Source organism: Myotis yumanensis, unplaced genomic scaffold (genome assembly GCF_028538775.1).
Source record: "Myotis yumanensis isolate MYYU_CA2020_CCGP unplaced genomic scaffold, mMyoYum1.0.hap1 SCAF_13, whole genome shotgun sequence".
NCBI lineage: Eukaryota > Metazoa > Chordata > Mammalia > Chiroptera > Vespertilionidae > Myotis > Myotis yumanensis.
The window spans coordinates 39,486,410-39,506,867 of NW_027223764.1; the positions used below are offsets into that span (position 1 = coordinate 39,486,410).

General features: G+C 41.3%; 1 protein-coding gene and 1 pseudogene across 5 annotated transcripts in view; one reads left to right on the top strand and one right to left on the bottom strand.

The window, feature by feature from the left end:
- CTNNA3 (catenin alpha 3) overlaps positions 1-20,458 on the bottom strand; it is a 1,374,069-nt gene that overhangs the window by 1,164,337 nt on the left and 189,274 nt on the right. The gene's annotated exons all lie outside the window — the stretch shown is intronic.
- LOC139021956 (transcription factor AP-2 gamma pseudogene) lies at positions 12,698-14,135 on the top strand (annotated as a pseudogene).

Here is a 20,458-nt window from a genome sequence, read left to right on the forward strand (position 1 = left end):
TTTTTTTTAAAAAACTAGAAAGAAATTAAGCTTTACTGATATTTAACAAAGAGATTACAATGGTGCCTTTTCTGTCTCTATGTCAACTGTAAACAAGACAAGCAGATTACATGAGATATGTAGAAGGAAGTGAAAGGAGTTGATAGTGAGGCCCTCATTCATCTCCTGGCTTTCAGCACATTGCAAAGGAAGTAAATTTACTGATTATATTACCTAGTTTTATTTAAACTAACCTAACAAAATAAAAAAATGGGGAAAAAATCTTACAAAGAAACACTAAGTTGACAATTATACTAAGAATACAGACACAAAGAAATGATGTCACTTATACTCCTATGGTGAGTTCATCATCCATAATATAATTATTCCTGACAAAAAGTCAGGCAAAAATAATTTTAATATTACTAAAATGTAGATTTTAATCCACCATCATTAATGGTAAAGTCACCTTGAGTACATAGAGTACCTAAAGATATTATGTAATGATAGTACAAAGCTACTGTGATTAGCAAACATTTTTTAAATGTTGCTTATTTTATCTTTATCCCATTATTCAATATTCTTCCCATATGTTGTACTGTGTCCATTTCTATCTTATTTCAGTAGTTTGTATATAATTCATAGTGAAAGGGATTCCCAGACCATCTTATCCAAGTCACACTGCCCTCTCTCAGCCTTCACATCATGATCTGCAGGAGTTAGAGAACCCTGAAGCTCTATGTGCCCCCTCCCCGACAACATTCACAGCTTTATGACTTTGGAGACTACCAAGAATAATTCCATCTGCCCTAGCTGGTTTGGCTCCATGTATAGAGTGTCAGCCTTCGGACTGAAGGGTCCTTGGTTCAATTCTGGTCAAGGGCACATGCCCGGGTTACAGGCTCAATCCCTAGTAGGAGGTGTGCAGGAGGCAGATGATCAATGAATCTCGCTCATGCTTGATGTTTCTATCTCTCTCTCCTCTCTTCCTCTCTGAAATCAATGAAAATATATTTTTTAAAAGAATAATTCCATCAACTTCTCTGTCACCATAGGAAACCCAAACTTCCAGGATTGTCCTTCATTACTACATCTCCTTAATCTCATCCTATTTTCTTCTCCCCAACCCAAGTTCAGAACCATTATACTAGGTTTTCTGGAGATGATAAAATCCCTCATATGTTCCATCTGTTCCTGAATATTGTTACCACCTTCTTGGTATCATTAAAATGCAACTTGAACAAGGAGTGATGTCAGCAAACTGACTACAAAGGTATTTCTAACACCCATAACCTGCCAGGAACATCAATTTGAACTTTCCCTGAAAGAAAGTAGTGCACTAGAATATAGTTCTTTGAAATCATCCAGAAAAGTTAAAAAAGCCTACATGAATTATGAGAACTCATTAAAATAAATAATTTACACATTACAAGGGTCTCAGAAGGAGAAGAGAAGGGGAAAAGGAGCAGGAAACTTATTTAAAGAAATGATTGCTAAAAACTTTCCAAATCTGGGAAGGGATTTGGATATCCAAGTTTATGCAACTAACAGATAAATCCTAAATTTTAACCCAAAATGACCCTCTTCATGACACATTATAATAAACCTGTCTAAAATTCAAGACAATTAATAAAGTAGCAAGAGAAAAAAGAAACTCCCCATGTATAAGGAAACCCCCATGATGGTATCAGCAGATTTATTTATTTTTTTTTTTTACCAGAAACCTTGCAGGCCAGGAGTGAATGGGATGATATAAGAACTGAAAGAATAAACATGCCAACCAAGAATACTCTACTTAGCAGTGCTGTCTTTCAGAAACAGAGAAATAAAGACTTTATAAATATTTTCCCAAACAAAGAAAACCTGCTTATCCATCAGCTGAATCTTGAAAGGTATGTAAGGTTTCTATTGCCATCTAATGAATAAAGGCCAGGATTGGTGCTAAATCTTACAATGCACAGAACAGACCTCACAATAAAAAATTGTCTAACACTAAATGTCAATAATGCTGAAGTTGAGAACCCCTGTACTTATAAAAATAATACTCCTCTGTCTCGTTAAGAGTGTCAATGATTATCGTATGTTAATTAGAAATGCTGTTTTGACTAACAAAACCTGAAAAAAGTGGTAGTTCATTTTCCTGAAATTAAATTCAGAGGGATGGCTGCTCACAGAACAGCATCAAGAGCTATAGCAGTCATGAGACAACTGCCACAGGTGTAGGCATTACTACTATGTACAAGGAAGAACATAGAAATAGAAGAGAAAGCATTAACACTAGCCACATCCGTGCCTTTTATCAGAAAAACAAAACCTAACATCTCAGCGGACCGATCTATCTTTAAGGGGTGCTGGGGTCCAACCACAGCAGGTCCAGGGGTCCCCAAAGGTGTGGACCGAGTCGGCGAAGAAGGAATGACACGGAGACAGCCTTCAGTTGATCAGCAGCCTAGTCAGGACCTCTAGCCAGGATCTCCAGCCAAAGTTCTGGTTGGGATCTGATCTTTATTGTCTTGTTACATCTGTATTTATACCAGTTGATTTTAATCCTGTCAATTTCTATTGCAAAGGTTAGGGTGTTTCTTATCTCCAGTCCAGGGAGTAAAGATTATGTAGCTTAAGCGTGATTGTTTGTAGTTAAAGTGATTAACTACCCACCTGGCACTTAGTTAAGGGGTTGTATCCCCTCCCTAACCTCAGGGAAAAATCCCCACCTGGGGAAACAACCTTTCTCGGAGAGGTGACCTTGGTTAAAACACATGGCACTAAGGAGAGCAAACATATTAAGAACAATATGCTATATATGCCAGGTCCCTTGAAACATATGCTGTGCAGATGTTTCTTTCCTGCAGCGACTGTGTCAAACAGCAAGGATGGACTGGCTTCCAGCAAAGGGGCTGTGAAGATAATTTAAAGGGTGGTACTTGCTTCCGTAATTGACACACTGATCACATTCTGCTTTACAATGTGCTATGGTTAGTTAATAACTTAGGAACTAAAACACAAGTAATTGGTAGGCCACCTACCTCCTCTTTCATCATAGTGTGAGAGACAAACTAAAAAGCTATTGATTAGAGACAAACATAGTGGAAAAATCTTGGAAACTCTCTTCAGGGAACTCTTGGGAAAGCAGCTTAATTACAGAGAACAAGCTCAGTTCTTGGCAAGAAAAGTCATTCTTGACTAACTGGCTGGGGTCCTTCAGTGATATTGCAGCCTTGATAAAGGAAAGTCAATACATGTCAAAGCTCAGAGATGATGTTAGAGCCCACAGGTATGATGACTTTTGAATCTCTATGAAGCCATCCCAGCTGGTGGTATAGTATAAACTCAAGATTCTTTGACTTACAGCTAAAATGAAAGAGGCGTGCTTGCAATCCAGTGTACGGATAATAGACTACTCTCCCCATCAGGAAGCACATGTCCTAACTAGTCTAACATACTTGAATTTAGATTTCTGTTTGGTACTTAAATAATATGAATAATACGAATAAGTAACTGAGCAAATATGACATGCATGTCAGATAATGGGCACCTGATGCATTTCTGTAGCCATTCATCATATTCTTTTGTCATTTGCCCACAATGACAAATGTAGAGTTTCATTGCTCTACATATGCTCCTAACTATACATCAACCATTTAAAAGGCACCTAAAAATATATGTCTAGGGTTCCCAAATATAAGATTTGACCTTTTGTGAGAAGCACTCACCACATACACACATACATAAAATATTTTTCAAATATGTTGATAATTACGGTATAATGAAATATTATTATGAATTCACTATCAGCATAATTCTGTTCTAATATTTTTAACCATCATTCAAAGGCCACTTTTATAACTAAAATAGAACATAGAGTAGGAGTCAGAATACCTGTGTTTTAGTCCTAGTTGGGCAAGTCACTTAAAACCTACCTGTAAGCCTGTTTCATTCTATGAAATACACAGATGCTATTACCTGCCTGCCTAATTCACAGGGCAGCTACTGATAATTACATGCTATGATCCCCATGAAAGTGTTTAAAAATTGAAAGGCATTGTACAAGGATAGGATTACTATATATAAATACAAATAAGAATATAGCATGTAGGGAAAAAATGTTAGAAATCATCACAGGAACAGGTTGAACAGCAAAATGTTCCTTTTCCCAAAGGCAAAGCAGGCAACAGTTCACATTTTAAAGGCTCTTGGTCACTTCTTTTTAAACAGGGTCAATATGTGACATATCCCAATTTAATACAAGCCACTTGACCAAAATAAGAAACCCAGGACTTTAGAGAACAATAAATCCTCAGCAGAGCACAAAATTAATCTGGAGCATACAGAACACTATACGACAGGCAATATGCCTATTACCAAATGAACCCCAATTTCCATACAAGGTATCATTGTTTTGTACTGTGCTGAAGATAAAGTAGTAGAAATCTGAGAGGCCTTACGAACCAATTTCTAGATTATATTTGTACTCAAAAATGGACCAGATAAAGTCTCACGTCTAAGAAAATCTAAAGTATAATGTGAACAATAAGAAATTTTTCAACCTACTCAGAAAATCTGAAAAGTACATATCTGTAACCTCTGAAAGAGGAATGAAAAAGGAAGTAAAGTAGAAACATTTCACAAAAGATTATTTAATGAACAAAAGAATATGCCTAGGGATTAACTATACTCTGAGAGGTGGGGCTGCAAAGGTGGCCCTTTTGATGGGCTGTTGAAGTTAATTCAACAGATATTCATTAAGTTAGTACCCAAAATACTGCATGTTATGGGTGAGAGGAATATATGTTATGACCTCTGCCAGGCTCATCAAATACTAAAAGACCAATTTTTTATAACTAAGGGAGAGTTTGATATACTCAAGTTTCTAAATGAGTCGTATATAGGCATAACCACAGATGTTTCAACATTTGCTAATGAGCGCCAAGGGCAATCAAGAAGATGAAGATATTTTATAATACACAAGAAAGACTTCATGAGTAATGAAAGCCAGAAACTGGTCTTACAGAAGTGGTATGATTTGGGTAGGCGGGCAAGCAACTACTGTAACAAGAACCAATTACTCAATTTTCCATCTTAAAGGGAAATTTTTTAAGGGGCTGCTTCCATGTTCATCTTTCTTTTTCCCTTTTAACTTTTTAGAGAGTCAAGTGCATTCGCAGAGGTCACTAAGAAGAATCATGCCAAAAACTAGTGATTGTTAGTGAATCCTAAAGCCTTAGTGACATCAAGTGAAATCAATTAACTGACATCAAGCGCCCATTGCCATAGTTCTAATGAGTGTCTCTCCTCTGACCACCTCCCAGGACTCATAATTTCATGAAGCAATTAATTCTCCTCTCTGTTTCAGAATATGTTACAGATATAAATAGGAGATCTCTAAAGTATTTTAAGTATACAGACAAATATTTCAATCTCCCATCCATAAAAACACTAAAAATTCAAGCGGAAACGTCTGCATCATAATAATAAAAGACTTGCATAGAATTTTTAGATTCCAAAGATGGACCATCTAAAAGACCAAAACTCAGACTTGCCTCGGGTCACAAAGCAATTTAGGGGCAAAACCTGGTCTAGAAATTCAATCTCCTACTTCTTAAGATCTTCCCAGTGTGCATTAACTATCCCTTCTACTCTAATCTAGGTTGTGCTCCATACCAAGAACCAGGTACTTTGCTTCACAGCCTTCTGAAAGTAAAAACGAAAGTTTCATAATCTCTTGAGATTTATTTCCCTTTCTCTGTGCACTATAAATCTTTCCAATAAAACAAGGTCAACAGCTACTTGATGTAGCTCTAAAAACTGTAAGAGGTTAATTGGAAGCTCTAGCACAAAGCTTCAGCTAAATATACCACCCCCTCCCCATACCACCACCTTCCCCACTGCAGAAAATCTTTCAGCTAAAACACAGTACATTTTAACTCCTGTTATTTGTGCATTCACTGCCTATGGAAATTACATGCAAAACATACATATGGAAATTCTACAGAATTTCAAAGGAGGAACTGCAAACACTGGGCGCCACTCTGAAGTGGCATCTCCAGCCCTTCTTGACACGGGAAGCCCTGCCCAGCAATCACTGCCTTTCTGCCTTGCTTTCATTTGCTTTTTCCTTTCTGTGAGGATCACTTAGAACAGTGGTTTTCAACCTGTGGGTTGCCAACCTGTAGGTCGCGACCTCTTTGGGGGTCAAATGACCCTTTCACAGGGGTCGCCTAAGACCATCGGAAAACACATATATAATTACATTTTGTTTTTGTGATTAATCACTATGCTTTAATTATGTTCAATTTGTAATAATGAGAATACATCCTGCATGTCAGATATTTACATTATGATTCATAACAGTAGCAAAATTACAGTTATGAAGTAGCAACAAAAATAATTTTATGGTTGGGGTCACCACAACATGAGGAACTGTATTAAAGGGTTGCAGCATTAGGAAGGTTGAGAACCACTGACTTAGAACACTACTGCTACCCAGCTGTAAGCTATCCACCATACTCACATGTTGATTGGAAGCTGTGTGGTAACTAATTTAATACTTTAAATGATTACATTCATTTACTTAAAATAGACCACATCCTAATGTAATGCTGGATCCGATTTGCTAGAATTTTGTTGAGGATTTTAGCATCTACTAGTATGTTCATCAAGGACATAGGCCGGTAGTTCTCTTTCTTCGTGGTGTCTTTATCTGGTTTAGGAATTAGGGTAATGCTGGCTTCATAGAAAGAGATTGGAAGTGTGCCTTCCTCTTAAATTTTTTGGAATACAGTGGGGCCTTAACTTACGAGTTTAATTTGTTCCAAGACTGAGCTCATTAAGGAGCTCGTTAACTCAAATTACTCTATCAATTCAATGCAAAAAATCAGCCGAGAGACAGCTGGTATCTCAAAAACTTGTTAGTTGGGACACTCGTAAGTCAAGGCCCCACTGTAGTCTGAGGAGGATAGGTTTGACAAAGGAGACAAGAGCATACAATGAAGTCAGGACAGTCTCTTCAGAAAATTGTGCTGGGAAAATTGGTCAGATACATGCAAAAAAATGAAACTAGATCACCAACTTATATCATACACAAAAACAAACTCAAAATGATTAAAGGATTTCAATATAAGACAGGAAACTTTAAAATCTTAGATAAAAATCTTAGAAGACTCCATAGGCAGCAAAATATCAGACATAAGTCATAGCAATATCTTTACTGATACAGCACCTAGGGCAATGGAAACTAAGGAGAAAATAAACAAATGGGACTACACCAAAATACTAGTAAAAAGCTTCTGCATGGCAAAAGAAACCATCAACAAAACAACAAGAAAACCCACTGCATGGGAGACCATATTTGCCAATGCTATTTCAGATAAGGGTTTAATCTCCAAAATTTATAGTGAACTCATACAACTTAACAAAAGGAAGATAAACAATCCAATCAAAAAAGGACAAAGAACCTAAACAGACACTTTTTGAAAGAGGACATATAGAAGGACAAGAGACATATGAAAACATGCTCAAAGTCACTAATCATCTGAAAGATGCAAATCAAAACAACAATGAGGTACCATCTCACACCTGTCAGAATGGCTATCATCAATGAATGACAAGTGCTGGCGAGGATGTGGTGAAAAAGGAACCCTCGTGCACTGCTGGTGGGAATGCAGACTGGTGCAGCCACTGTGGAGAACAGTATGGAGTTTCCTCAAAAAGTTAAAAATGGAACTGCCATTTGACCCAGTAATCCCACTTCTAGGACTATATCCCCAGAAACCAGAAACACCCATCAGAAAGGATTTATGCACCCCTATGTTCATAGCAGCACAATTTACAACAGCTAAGATTTGGAAACAGCCTAAGTGCCCATCAGCAGATGAGTGGATTAAAAAACTGTGGTACATTTACAAAATGGAATACTATGCCGCTATAAAAAAGAAGGGACTTTTACTATTTGCAACAGCATAGATGGAACTGGAGAGCATTATGCTAAGCGAAATAAGCCAGTCGGAGAAAGATAAATATCACAGGATCTCACTCATGTGTGGGATATAATGATCAGCATAATCTGATGAACAAAAATGGATCCAGAGACAAGGTGGCACGGAGCAGACTGTTCAACCTCAGGAAGAAGGCAGGAGAGGGGGAGGGGGTTAGAGATCAATCAAAGGACTTGTATGCATGCATTGGCCAATGGGCACAGACACTGGGGCAGTGGGAGCTTGCCCTTGGGGGTGGGAGTGGGGGGGGGGTGCGGTGTCAATGGGGGGTGGAGAAAAGGAGACATGTAATACTTTAAACAATAAAAAATAAAATAAACCACATCCAATGAAAAAAGATCATCAAAAGCCCCTGCCCATAGAAGCTGCTCCACTGACAGTTCATCAAAAGCCAACATTAGTTTCTTTTATATTAACTATTTAATTTGCTTAACATAGTTAAGGAAGGGGAGTTTCTGTCAGCTATCTGACTCTGAAGTTTTCCAGGATGTTTTGTCTAGCTAACTCTTAAAACATCTATTGAAAACAGTGCAGTTACTTCCATAATTAAAGGATTCCTGCCAATACAGAACCCAGGTACTGACTTCTATTAGTCCCAGTGCTCATGTGGCACACAAAATTAAATTTTTATTAAAATTGCATTTATTTGATCAATTTTCCTATCAATTTATTTTTTAACTTTTTGCTTTATTGATTAAGGTATTACGTATGTGTCCTTAACCCCCCTTAGCCCCCACCTCCCTCACTCATGCCCAAACCTCTTTGAAGAAATGCTAACAATTTATTTCATCAATAGTTTAAAAGACTGAAAGCAATGTATGATAAACACATTTAAAGTAATAATTAAAACAAGAATAGACTGAAGATGAACTAATGAAGGTGTCATAGAAATTATACCAGAAAACCTTAGCCTGTCAGAACTACTGCAATTAAGCTCAACACTTAGTCACGAGCTTCCTGGCAATGTAGCTCCCATCACCTGATCAAAGCGGACCCATCTGTTTTTTCTATATGCTGTTTACATTTACAGGTAAATGCCTCCATAGGGAGATAGTGTAGTGTAATGCAAAAGCATGAACTTTTCACATAAGTCTTGAGATTGTATTTCTTACTTAGTCTTATTACATTTCTTAATAACTTTGACTTCCCTTTATTTTTAATAATTTTAATTTTTCTTAATTCATCCTTAAATATGGAATCCAATGTATTTATTCACTTATTTATTCAACAGGAAGATGAAAGAAGCTAATTTGTTCTGGAACTACCCCAGCTTTATATACATTATGCTCCTTAGTCCTCAAACAGTCCTGGAAAGAAACGATTACCTTGCCCATTTTATGGCTGAGAAAACTAAAGCTCAGAGAGATTAGGTGATACTGATAAAAAGCAAAGTTTGGATTTACACTCATTAACTAATTGCAAATTAATATTCTTGCAGGTGTTATGTCATTAAAAGTATTACCTGATAATTTATTTGGCACCAAAAACCAACTTAAAAGATAGTATAGAAAGGAGAACCAAGATGGCGGCATAGGTTAATGCCGGAGCTCGCTGCCTCGAACAACCACTTCAAAAATAAAACTAAAAGACGGAACGGACATCATCCAGAACCACAGGAAGGCTGGCTGAGTGGAAGTTCTACAACTAGGAGGAAAGAGGAAACCATACGAGACTCAGAGGAGGCTCAGTGCTGAAATGAAATACTAAGGTTCGGAGTGCATGTGGAGCACTTCGGCGGCGGAGGACGCGGTTGTTGTCTTCAATCCGGAGGGAGTTTCAGACTCTGAGCTCCAGATCCAGGCGAGTCTCTAGGGACCCAGACTCAAACGGGAGAAGTGGGAAGGCAGCTTTCTCTCCGAGGTCTGCAGCGGTTTCGGAGCAGCTGGAGACGGAACTGAGAGCAGCCATAACTGCTCGCCGCCCCCCCCCCCCCTGTAGATCCCTTGGGGACCCGCCTCGCCCAAGCCCTGCACAGAGGCATTTTCGGGATAGCCTCAGGCAAAGGCTAGATTAGCACTGCCCTAGAGACTCAGCACAGTAGCGCTCCCATAGCAGACACAGCTGACTCTCATAACCAGTTAGCCTGGAGGTCAATTCACCCCCGTATTGCCGAAAACAATCAAGGCTTAACTACAACGAGACTGTGCACAAAGACCACAAGGGGGTGCACCAAGAAAGCATTAAAATGCGGAGACAAAAAAACATGACAGAAATGGAGGATATAGAGCTAAAAATGCACTTTTAAGGGCTTTCAATAATTTGCTAGAAACTGCCGATAAACTTGATGAGAGCCTCAAGAAAACTAATGAGACCCTCGATGTTGTGATAAAGAACCAACTAGAAATTAAGCATACACTGACTGAAATAAAGAATATTATACAGACTCCCAACAGCAGACTAGAGGATCCCAAGAATCAAGTCAAAGATTTGAAATGCGAGGAAGCAAAAAACACCCAACCGGAAAAGCAAAATGAAAAAAGAATCCGAAAATACGAAGATAGTGTAAGGAGCCTCTGGGACAGCTTCAAGCACACCAATATCAGAATTATAGGGGTGCCAGAAGATGACAACAAGATATTGAAAATCTATTTGAAAAAATAATGACAGAAAACTTCCCCCACCTGGTGAAAGAAATAGACTTACAAGTCCAGGAAATGCAGAGAACCCCAAACAAAAGGAATCCAAAGAGGACCACACCAAGACACATCATGATTAAAATGCCAAGAGCAAAAGACAAAGAGAATCTTAAAAGCAGCAAGAGAAAGAAACTTAGTTACCTACAAGGGAATACCCATACGACTGAATACCAAGAACCTACAACCAAGATTACTTTATCCAGCAAAGCTATCATTCAGAATTGTAGGTCAGATAAAGAGCTTCACAGATAAGGAAAAGCTAAAGGAGTTCATCACCACCAAACCAGTATTATACGAAATGCTGAAAGGTATCCTTTAAGAAGAGGAAGAAGAAGAAAAAGGTAAAGATACAAATTATGAACAACAAATATGCATCTATCAACAAGTGAATCTAAGAATCAAGTGAATAAATAATATGATGAACAGAATGAACTGGTGATTATAATAGAATCAGGGACATAGAAAGGGAATGGACTGACTATTCTTGGGGGGGCAAGGGGTGTGGGAGATGTGGGAAGAGACTGGACAAAAATCGTGCACCTATGGATGAGGACAGTGGGTGGGGAGTGAGGGCGGAGGGTGGGGCGGGAACTGAGAGGAGGGGAGTTATGGGGGGGAAAAAGAGGAACAAATGTAACAAACTGAACAATAAAGATTTAATTTTTAAAAAAAGATAGTATAGAAAAAGAATAAAATCTAGAATAAGTCCTTGAATTTTTAAGGAGTTTTCACTTCATTTAACCTCATTAACCTAACTATAGCTATGACACATATATTTTGGGATTCAATGATCAGTTAACAATAAGTTCTAATATATGACTTCCACTAAATGGCAGCAGCATGCAAAGCATTGACTATAATGAATAAAGCAAAAATAAACCACTCTGACAGCAAACAGTCATGTTCACTAAAATCCAAGATGTAGACAATGTAGAGGTAAAAATAATCTGCAGTGTTTTTACCTTTTTCTTCAGGCTACTAGAGAATGCCTATTCCGCCTAAGGTCAGACCAGCTGTCTAAGTCAGGATTAATGCTCTAATTCTAAGAACCACTAACTGACTCTTTACTGTTTGCACCATTAAATTCTACAGAATTAAGATAAATCTACACTTGAGTAAAAGACATTGCTGTTTTGTTCCTACTCATTATTTATATATTTATACATTACTTTGTACCAGAAGCATATAGAGCAGCTTATACAAATACATAAAATGCAAATTAGCATAAATTAAAAGTTGTTTGAAAGAAAAAAAAGGTGAAGATAAAGTGAGTTGTACATCACTGGGGTGAGCTATATATTTGGCTCTTTTTAGTAGTCAACTTGAAATAGGAAAATATATCACTTATAGGATTTATTATTTTTCTAAGGGTTTCTTTTCATTGCTTAAGAGAAATAGTTATCCTTGGTATCAAGATGTTTGGGTGATTTCCCCAAGTCATTTTTAAAAAACATATGTGAGCTAGTAAACAACTACCTTCATTTGTCATTCACACAATATATGCAACAATATTTTCACAGGTCTGGTTTTTACTGTCCTGAAATAAAAGAAAAAATATTGATTTATATGTTTATAATCTTCTGTAGCCTCTAAGAGAATAGATTAATGTTTAACAAATTCCCAGGCCCTCCTCCATTATACAGGCTCACAGTACTGGGGGGACAGGAAAACTAAGGTAGGCCCCAGAGGCCAGGTTCATCATATTTAATAAAACTCTAAGCCAGACCTCACAATGGAACACAGAGATTAACCTAGATAAAATTAAACTCAACAGAACTAGATTAACAAACGCCCTAACCTTTGGAATAGAATTGATAGGATTAACAAAACTGCCCCAACCTTTGGAATAGAATTGATAGGATTAACAAAACTGGTATATATACAGAGGTAACAGGACAATAAAGACAGAACCTGGCTGGAGATCCTGGCTGAAGAACCTGGCTAGGCTGCTGATCAACTGAACTCTGTCTCCGTGTCATTCCTTCTTCGTGGGACTCCGTCCACACCTTTGGGAACCCCTGGACCTGCTGGGGCTGGACCCCAACATCTGCAGTCAGAACAGGCGAAGCGAACATAGGCGAAGCGAACATGTGCGACCCGGTGAGTGAGAGCGCCCGGAACCAAGAACACTGCATGCCGCCTTCCTCTGGGGCCTGGAGCTCGGAGAGAGCCTCCAGCGGCGGAGAGCCCGGAGGTTCCCGGCTGCCAGGCTTCCAGGGTGCGCCGCCCCAGGATGGCCAGGACAGGAGCAGCAATAGGAACCCGCCTCTCCCTCACCTCTCCTCGGCCGGGCAACATCTCTATAGCCCCGCGCCTCCCCTCTCTCATACCGGAGCCCCCCAGTACCCGCCACCACCCTACTTTCCACCTCCCTACCAGCCGCTGACTTATTCCCAGTGGGCAAACCCCTACTGGCATCTGGGAGAAGCGAACGCTGCCATCAACCCCCTGCACCAGCCGGCGCCCGCAGGCAGTCAGCCGCAGGCCTGGCCCGGCCGCCAGAGCCAGGAGGCTGCTGGCTTGCCCTCGCACCACGGGCGCCCGGCCGGCCTGCTACCCCATCCCTCCGGGCTGGACGGCAGCGCTATGAGCGCCCGCAGGGATGGCTTCCACCGCTCGGACCTGCTGCTGCCCGAAGCGCACGCCCTGGACGCAGCGGGGCAGGCGGAGAACCTGGGCCCTCATGACATGGGGGACCCGATGCACGAGGTGCAGAGGGTGGATGAGCAGCACCGGCTTCTGCATGATCAGACTGGGATTCGCAAAGGTCCCACTTCAATGACCAAGAATGCCTTGAGTCTCCCCTGTCAGAAGGAGCTGGTGGGGGCTGTGATGAACCCCAGTGAGGTCTTCTGCTCCGTCCCCGGAAGACTGTCCCTCCTGGGCTCCACGTCGAAATACATAGTGACAGTTGCCGAAGTCCAGAGGCGATTGTCCCTGCCTGAGTGCTTAAATGCCCCATTACTGGGAGGTGTTCTCAGAAGAGCCAAGTCTAAAAATGGAGGCCAGTCCTTGCGGGAGGAGCTGTACAAGATTGGGCTGAACCTTCCAGCCGGCAGACAGAAGGCTGCACGCGTCACCCTCCTGACGTCCTTAGTGGAAGGGGAGGCCGTTCACTTGGCTCGGGACTTCGCGTATGTCTGTGAAGCCGAGTTTCCTAGTAAGCGGGTGGCCGAGTACTTAACTGGACCTCACCTCGGAGGACGGAATGAGATGGCAACGAGGAAGAACATGCTGCTGGCCGCGCATCAAGTGTGTCAAGAATTCACAGACCTTCTCCACCAAGACCGAACACCCAAGGGGGACAGGCCGGCCCCAGTCTTAGAGGCGGAGGCGAACATTCAGAATTGTCTGTCTCACTTCAGCCTGATTACCCACCAGTTTGGCAGCCAGGCCATCTGTGCCGCCATGTCTGCTATGCAGAACTACATAAAAGAGGCCTTGGTCATCATAGAGAAATCCTACGTGAATCCCGGGGACCAGAGTCCAGCCGACCTTGGAGAAGATGGAGAAGCATCGGAAATGAAACAGGTGGAAACAAAGGGAAGAAAAGTCTGCGAGGGGGAAAACATCTCCAAAACCACTCTCAACGGCACAGGTGGGGAAACTTCTCCGCCTGGGGGGACAAGCTGAGCTTTTACTTGCCTTCCCATTAAAAGGCCTGCTGGCCTAGGGAGTTGGACCTGCCCTCTGGGAGTCCTTAGTATTTCTCTGGCGCCTGAACAGGATTCCCCTAAGTAAGCGCTCCTCCCACCCCACCCCACCCCCAGAGGCTATGCTTGTATATTTCCATAGGATGCAGACTCACCTGTGTGGATTCCAGACCGACTAGTCCGACCTCCTGTCACACCACCCTCCATCTCCACCTCTTCCTCCTCCGTATCATCCATATCAGCCCACCCAGAGGGCACAGCTGACTCCTCCCCAGACACCAACACCTCCATCAAGCACGGCCCTGATGGACCCATGATCTAGCCCTTCAACGCACTGACGCTTCGGGAAGCCCATCGCCAATGACGCTGCCTGCTAGCCAGATCATCAAGGACAACCAAACCACCGACTTGAGGACAGCTGAAATCCCTTGACTGAAGAAGCCAGCAACCTTCTACAGCAGTGATGGCAAACCTATGACACGCGAACTAATTTTTTTGGTTGATTTTTCTTTGTTAAATGGCATTTAAATAAATAAAATAAATATCAAAAATATAAGTCTTTGTTTTACTATGGTTGCAAATATCAAAAAATTTCTATATGTGACACGGCACCAGAGTTAAGTTAGGGTTTTTCAAAATGCTGACACGCCGAGCTCAAAAGGTTCGCCATCACTGTTCTATAGGAACAAGGCTCCGGGTGCACTCCATCCACTATGTTTATAGCTATGCTCGCTATCATTGCTTGTCAGTCTTCTTCTGAGTCTTAAGCAACCCAATCCAAGAGGTGGCCACTGATTTACATGTGCTATCATTGAAAAAATAAAAAAAGGGGAATTTGCCAGAAGCCTGTCCATCCTTGCTGCTTGACACAGTCGCTGCAGGGAAGAAACATATGCACAGCATATGTTTCAAGGGACCTGGCGTATATGGCATACTGTTCTTAGTATGTTTGCTCCCCCTCTTAGCCCTATGTGTTTTAACCAAGGTCACCTCTCTGAGAAAGGTTGTTTCCCCAGGTGAGGATTTTTTCCCTGGATTAACAGGGAAAAACAGGGATTAACAGGACCAAGGAAGAGAATAAATCAGTGAAACCCCCTAGTGTTACAGAAATACCATGTACTACTTATGAAGAACTTGGACTAAGACTGTTGGCAATAAATTTGGGACTTGTTGGGCCCATATCCCCAGGGGTCTGTCCACCAGGGAAAGCACCAAAGCCTATACCCCTGGAGATTGACCAACACAGGGCAGTCACAGGGAAGGCAAGCAGCCAGGCTGGGAGGACATAACCTTTACTGGGTAGGATAATCTCCTTCAGTCACTTCCTTATAGCTTATCAGTAGAGCAGTGACCTTGGAATAGCCCTTATAATAGAACACAGAGATTAACCTAGGCAGTATTAAACTCAACAGAACTAGATTAACAAACGCCCTACCCTTTGGAATAGAATGGATAGGATTAAAATCAACTGGGAAAAATAAATAAAATCAACTGGTATAAATGCAGATGTAACAGGACAATAAAGACAGAACCTGGCTGGAGAACCTGGCTAGGCTGCTGATCAACTGAAAAAAAAACACCAAAAAACTCTAAGCCAGAAAGGAAAGGGAAAAAATACAGGGCGCCTGTATGACCCGGGTTAGAGAAAGAGCTTTCTTTCTTTTTTTTTTAAATTAAATCTTTATTGTTCGGATTATTACATTTGTTCCTCTTTTTTCCCCCCATAACTCCCCTCTTCCCAGTTCCCACCCCACCCTCCACCCACTGTCCTCATCCATAGGTGCACGATTTTTGTCCAGTCTCTTCCCACATCTCCCACTCCCTTTGCCCCCCAAGAATAGTCAGTCCATTCCCTTTCTATGTCCCTGATTCTATTATAATCACCAGTTCATTCTGTTCATCAGGTTATTTATTCACTTGATTCTTAGATTCATTTGTTGATAGATGCATATTTGTTGTTCATAATTTGTATCTTTACCTTTTTCTTCTTCTTCCTCTTCTTAAAGGATACCTTTCAGCATTTCATATAATACCGGTTTGGTGGTGATGAACTCCTTTAGCTTTTCCTTATCTGTGAAGCTCTTTGCTGGATAAAGTAATCTTGGTTGTAGGTTCTTGGCATTCATCACTTTGAATATTTCTTGCCACTCCCTTCTGGCTTGCAAAGTTTCTGTTGAGAAATCAGCTGACAGTCGTATGGGTATTCCCTTGTAGGTAACTGAGTTTCTTTCTCTTGCTGCTTTTAAGATTCTCTGTCTTTTGCTCTTGGCATTTTAATGATGATGTGTCTTGGTGTGGTCCTCTTTGGATTCCTTTTGTTTGGGGTTCTCCGCACTTCCTGGACTTATAAGTCTACTTCTTTCACCAGGTGGGGGAAGTTTTCTGTCATTATTTCTTCAAATAGGTTTTCAATATCTTGCTCTCTCTTATCTTCTGGCACCCCTATAATTCTGATGTTGGTACGCTTGAAGCTGTCCCAGAGGCTCCTTACACTATCTTCGTATTTTCGGATTCTTTTTTCATTTTGCTTTTCCGGTTGGGTGTTTTTTGCTTCCTCGAATTTCAAATCTTTGACTTGATTCTTGGGATCCTCTTGTCTGCTGTTGGGAGTCTATATAATATTCTTTATTTCAGTCAGTGTATGCTTAATTTCTAGTTGGTTCTTTATCACATCGAGGGTCTCATTAGATTTCTTGAGGATCTCACTATATTTATCGGCGGTCTCACCAGTCTCTTCGAGGGCCTTACTAAGTTTACCAGTGGCTTCTAGACAGTTCTTGAGAGACCTTAAAAGTGTGGTTTTGAACTCTATATCCTCCATTTCTGTCAGTTGTGTCCTGTTTCTTTGTCTCCGCATTTTTTATGCTTTCTTGGTGCACCCCCTTGTGGTCTTTGTGCGCAGTCTTGTTGTAGTTAAGCCTTGATTGTTGTAGGTAATACTGGGGGGAATTTGACCTCCAGGCCAACTGGCTGTGAGAATCAGCTGTGTCTGCAGTAGGAGAATTTCTGTCCTCTAGGGAGGTGCTAATCTAGCCTTTGCCTGAGGCTATCCTGCAAATGCCTCTGTGCAGGGCTTGGGTAGGGCGGGTCCCAGGGAATCAACAGGGCGGGCAGAGTGAGCAGTTATGGCTGCTCTCAGTCCTGCCTTCAGAGGCCCCGCTTCTCAGTGTCCCAGCAATTGCTGCAAGTACCTCCGAGACAAAGCTGCTCTCGAGTTCCGACCAGTGCCAGACAGTCCCGCTTCTCCCGTTTGAGTCTGGGTCCCCAGAGACTCGCCCGGAACTGGAGCTCAGAGCCAGAGACTCCCTCCAGATTGAAACAGACAACCGCGCCCTCAGCCGCCAGCCCACTCCGCACGCACCTCTGCACTTCTGTATTTTCCGCACTGCGCCTCCTCTGAATCTTGGTATGCTTTTCTCTTTCCTTCTAGTTGTAGAATTTCCACTCTGCCAGCCTTCCTGTGGTTCTGGATGATGTCCGTTCCGTCTTTTGGTTGTATTTTTGAAGTGCTTGTGCGAGGCAGCAATCTCCGGTGTTTACCTATGCCGCCATCTTGATTTCTCGAGAAAGAGCTTTCTGAGTGTTTACAGTGGAATGGGAGAAATTCTGTGGCTGCTGCATGTTGGAGAGTTTGTAAGTGAGGGAATGTGAAAAATATATTTAAGACAGCTTTACTGTGTTATATGCAATAATTCTCCTTTGGCTACCTGATAAGACAAAGTAGTAAAGATATAAATTTCCTTTAAATTATTTTAGTTGCTACTTTGTTGTTTCTTTGAATGTGAAATGTTACCAAAACAAGCCTAGCTTTGTGTGGCTTATACTCCAATGACCTCTGTATAGAATAATAGCATCCAGGCCTCCTGTGGTCCCTACCATCTGCCCATTGTCTCGCAGTGCACGAGAAGGGACCTCTCCATCTGTTCGGAATTTACTTGTGCAAGAACAGTACCTTCTCACTTTTTCAAACCCTAGAAGTTTTCTTTTAAAAAGTACAAAGGACATAATGGGGGAGTCTGAACTCCAAAAGTTATATTTGATGGGGGTCCATCAAATATAATTTTGAGATGTCTCAAATCTTTCCAGGGATCATTCAGAGCAGTGGTTTCTAGCCTGCTTCACAAACATTCATGGGGAAAGGTTGCACTGTTACCTTTTGATTGTAAAAATACATGGGTGGCCCTCGCTGGTTTCACTCAGTGGATAGAGCCGCAGCCTGTGGACTGAAGGGTCCCAGGTTCGAGTCCAGCCAAGGGCACATGCCTGGGTTGTGGGCTTTATCCCCAGTGGGGGATGTGCAGGAGGCAGCCAATCAATGATTGCCTCTCATCATTGATGTTTCTATCTCTATTTCCCTCTCTCTCTCTTCCTCTCTGAAATCAATAAAGATATATTTTTTTAAAAAAAAATAAATACCTAACTACTTTAAAAAAAATACATGTGTGTGTTCTTAGAAACACTAGTTTAGAGGAAGAAATAATATACTGGATAGTTCTCCAACTCCATATCCATCCTTCCTTCTGCCCCACTCCATTCTTCTAAAACCAAGTCTGTGAGTGTGACCTGAGCATTCTGAGCCCCAGGCAGCACCACCACCCAGCAAGATAGCTTAGTCCAAAGCCACATTCTCACAGCGGTTCGGTTCTGCTGCAGGTGTGGGAGCACGCTGCCTGGTGGGGACACACCCTGCAGGGTCTCAGACAGAACTTGGGGAGTGTGGGAGGAGAGCAGAAGCCTCACATCCACGCAAGTGGTGTCTGCAAGCCTCTGCAGTTGACCTTTAATGACAGTCTAGCCTCATAGGTACACTCAGGGCAGTAAGAGGGTATTTCGATCAGACGCATAATGAAAATAGTATCTTCTGACCTGCTGATGTGTCCACATTGTTTTGAAGATTTAAAGATGAAATGCAGGGAAAAAAAATGCACTTAGAAACTGTCATAACTACATGGTGATGTTATAACTAACTTCCAAATTAAAAAAATAAAATACTTGTAAGTTGGGTTTAGTATTAACCTTGATTATGAATAACTAAATTGCCACGCACTTTAGAGACAGTACTTTTAAAAATATACAACACCTTATTTGGAGACTCTGAACTAACGCGCTGGAAGTTCTCACTTTTTATATCCAGACACTGAACTTCTTTCCTTTATTTACTTCAGCCCTGTTCTCCACTAGTGGAAATTCTTCTGAGCAGAAGTATTCCCTTACATTACATCCCACACAATCTCGGCCTCTGCCTCCGCCTTCACCTTTATGTCCATCTCTTTCTGCCCTAATAACATGCCATCTTTCCCACCCTCTCTTCAGATGACAGAACAGGCCTTCCTCGTATTCTTTTACCTTAAAATCTGATTTCAATATTTGTTTGAACTTGTTAAAGGACTTCTTTAAACATTAGCAAAAACAGACTATGACAAAATATCCCAGAGAAAAGAGAAAAGGTGGGGGTGGGTGGGGGAAGAGATCAACCAAAGACCTTATATGCATAAATGCATAACCCATGGACACAGACAGTAGCATGGTGAAGGCCTGGGGGCAGGCTAGGAAGGGTCAATTGGGGGGGAAATTGGGACATAGGTAATACTTTCAATAATAAAGATTTTAAAAAAATTAATGCCTTAATACAATGGGGTAGGGGAGAAGAAAAGAGAGAGTATTGGAGAAGATCATCTTAAATATTGTAGGAAAAGATAGGGGAAAAAAAACAGACTTTAATCCCAATGATCTGGTATATGTGACGTAAATGAAATGTGAGAGGTTTTATTTGTTTCTAATTAAAACACTGAGAATTATACAAGAGGAAATAATGCCTGTGACTTATTAATTACCTGACTGATACTAAATAATCAAAGGAATCTGGCCATAGATTAACATGAGATCTACATAATGTTCATCTCAAGACAAACCATAAGTGGTTTTTGTTCATTTGAAACTGATCAAAAACATAAAATCTTCTCAAGACAAGTATCTGCTTGGACTTTATTCCAAAAGCTCTACTCTCTCTACCTGTTCTCCTTTAGGTCATTAAAGTTCTGACCTACAACGGGAGGACCGTTAGCTAAGTCAGTATGGGAAGCCAGTGATGCTTTTAAACAGCAGCTCATATCAGTGTTGTAACGAAAGCCTTCCACAAAATGGGAGGCAGCATGGATATCTGTAGGAGGCATGCTCGCTTTGCAATATGCTCCAG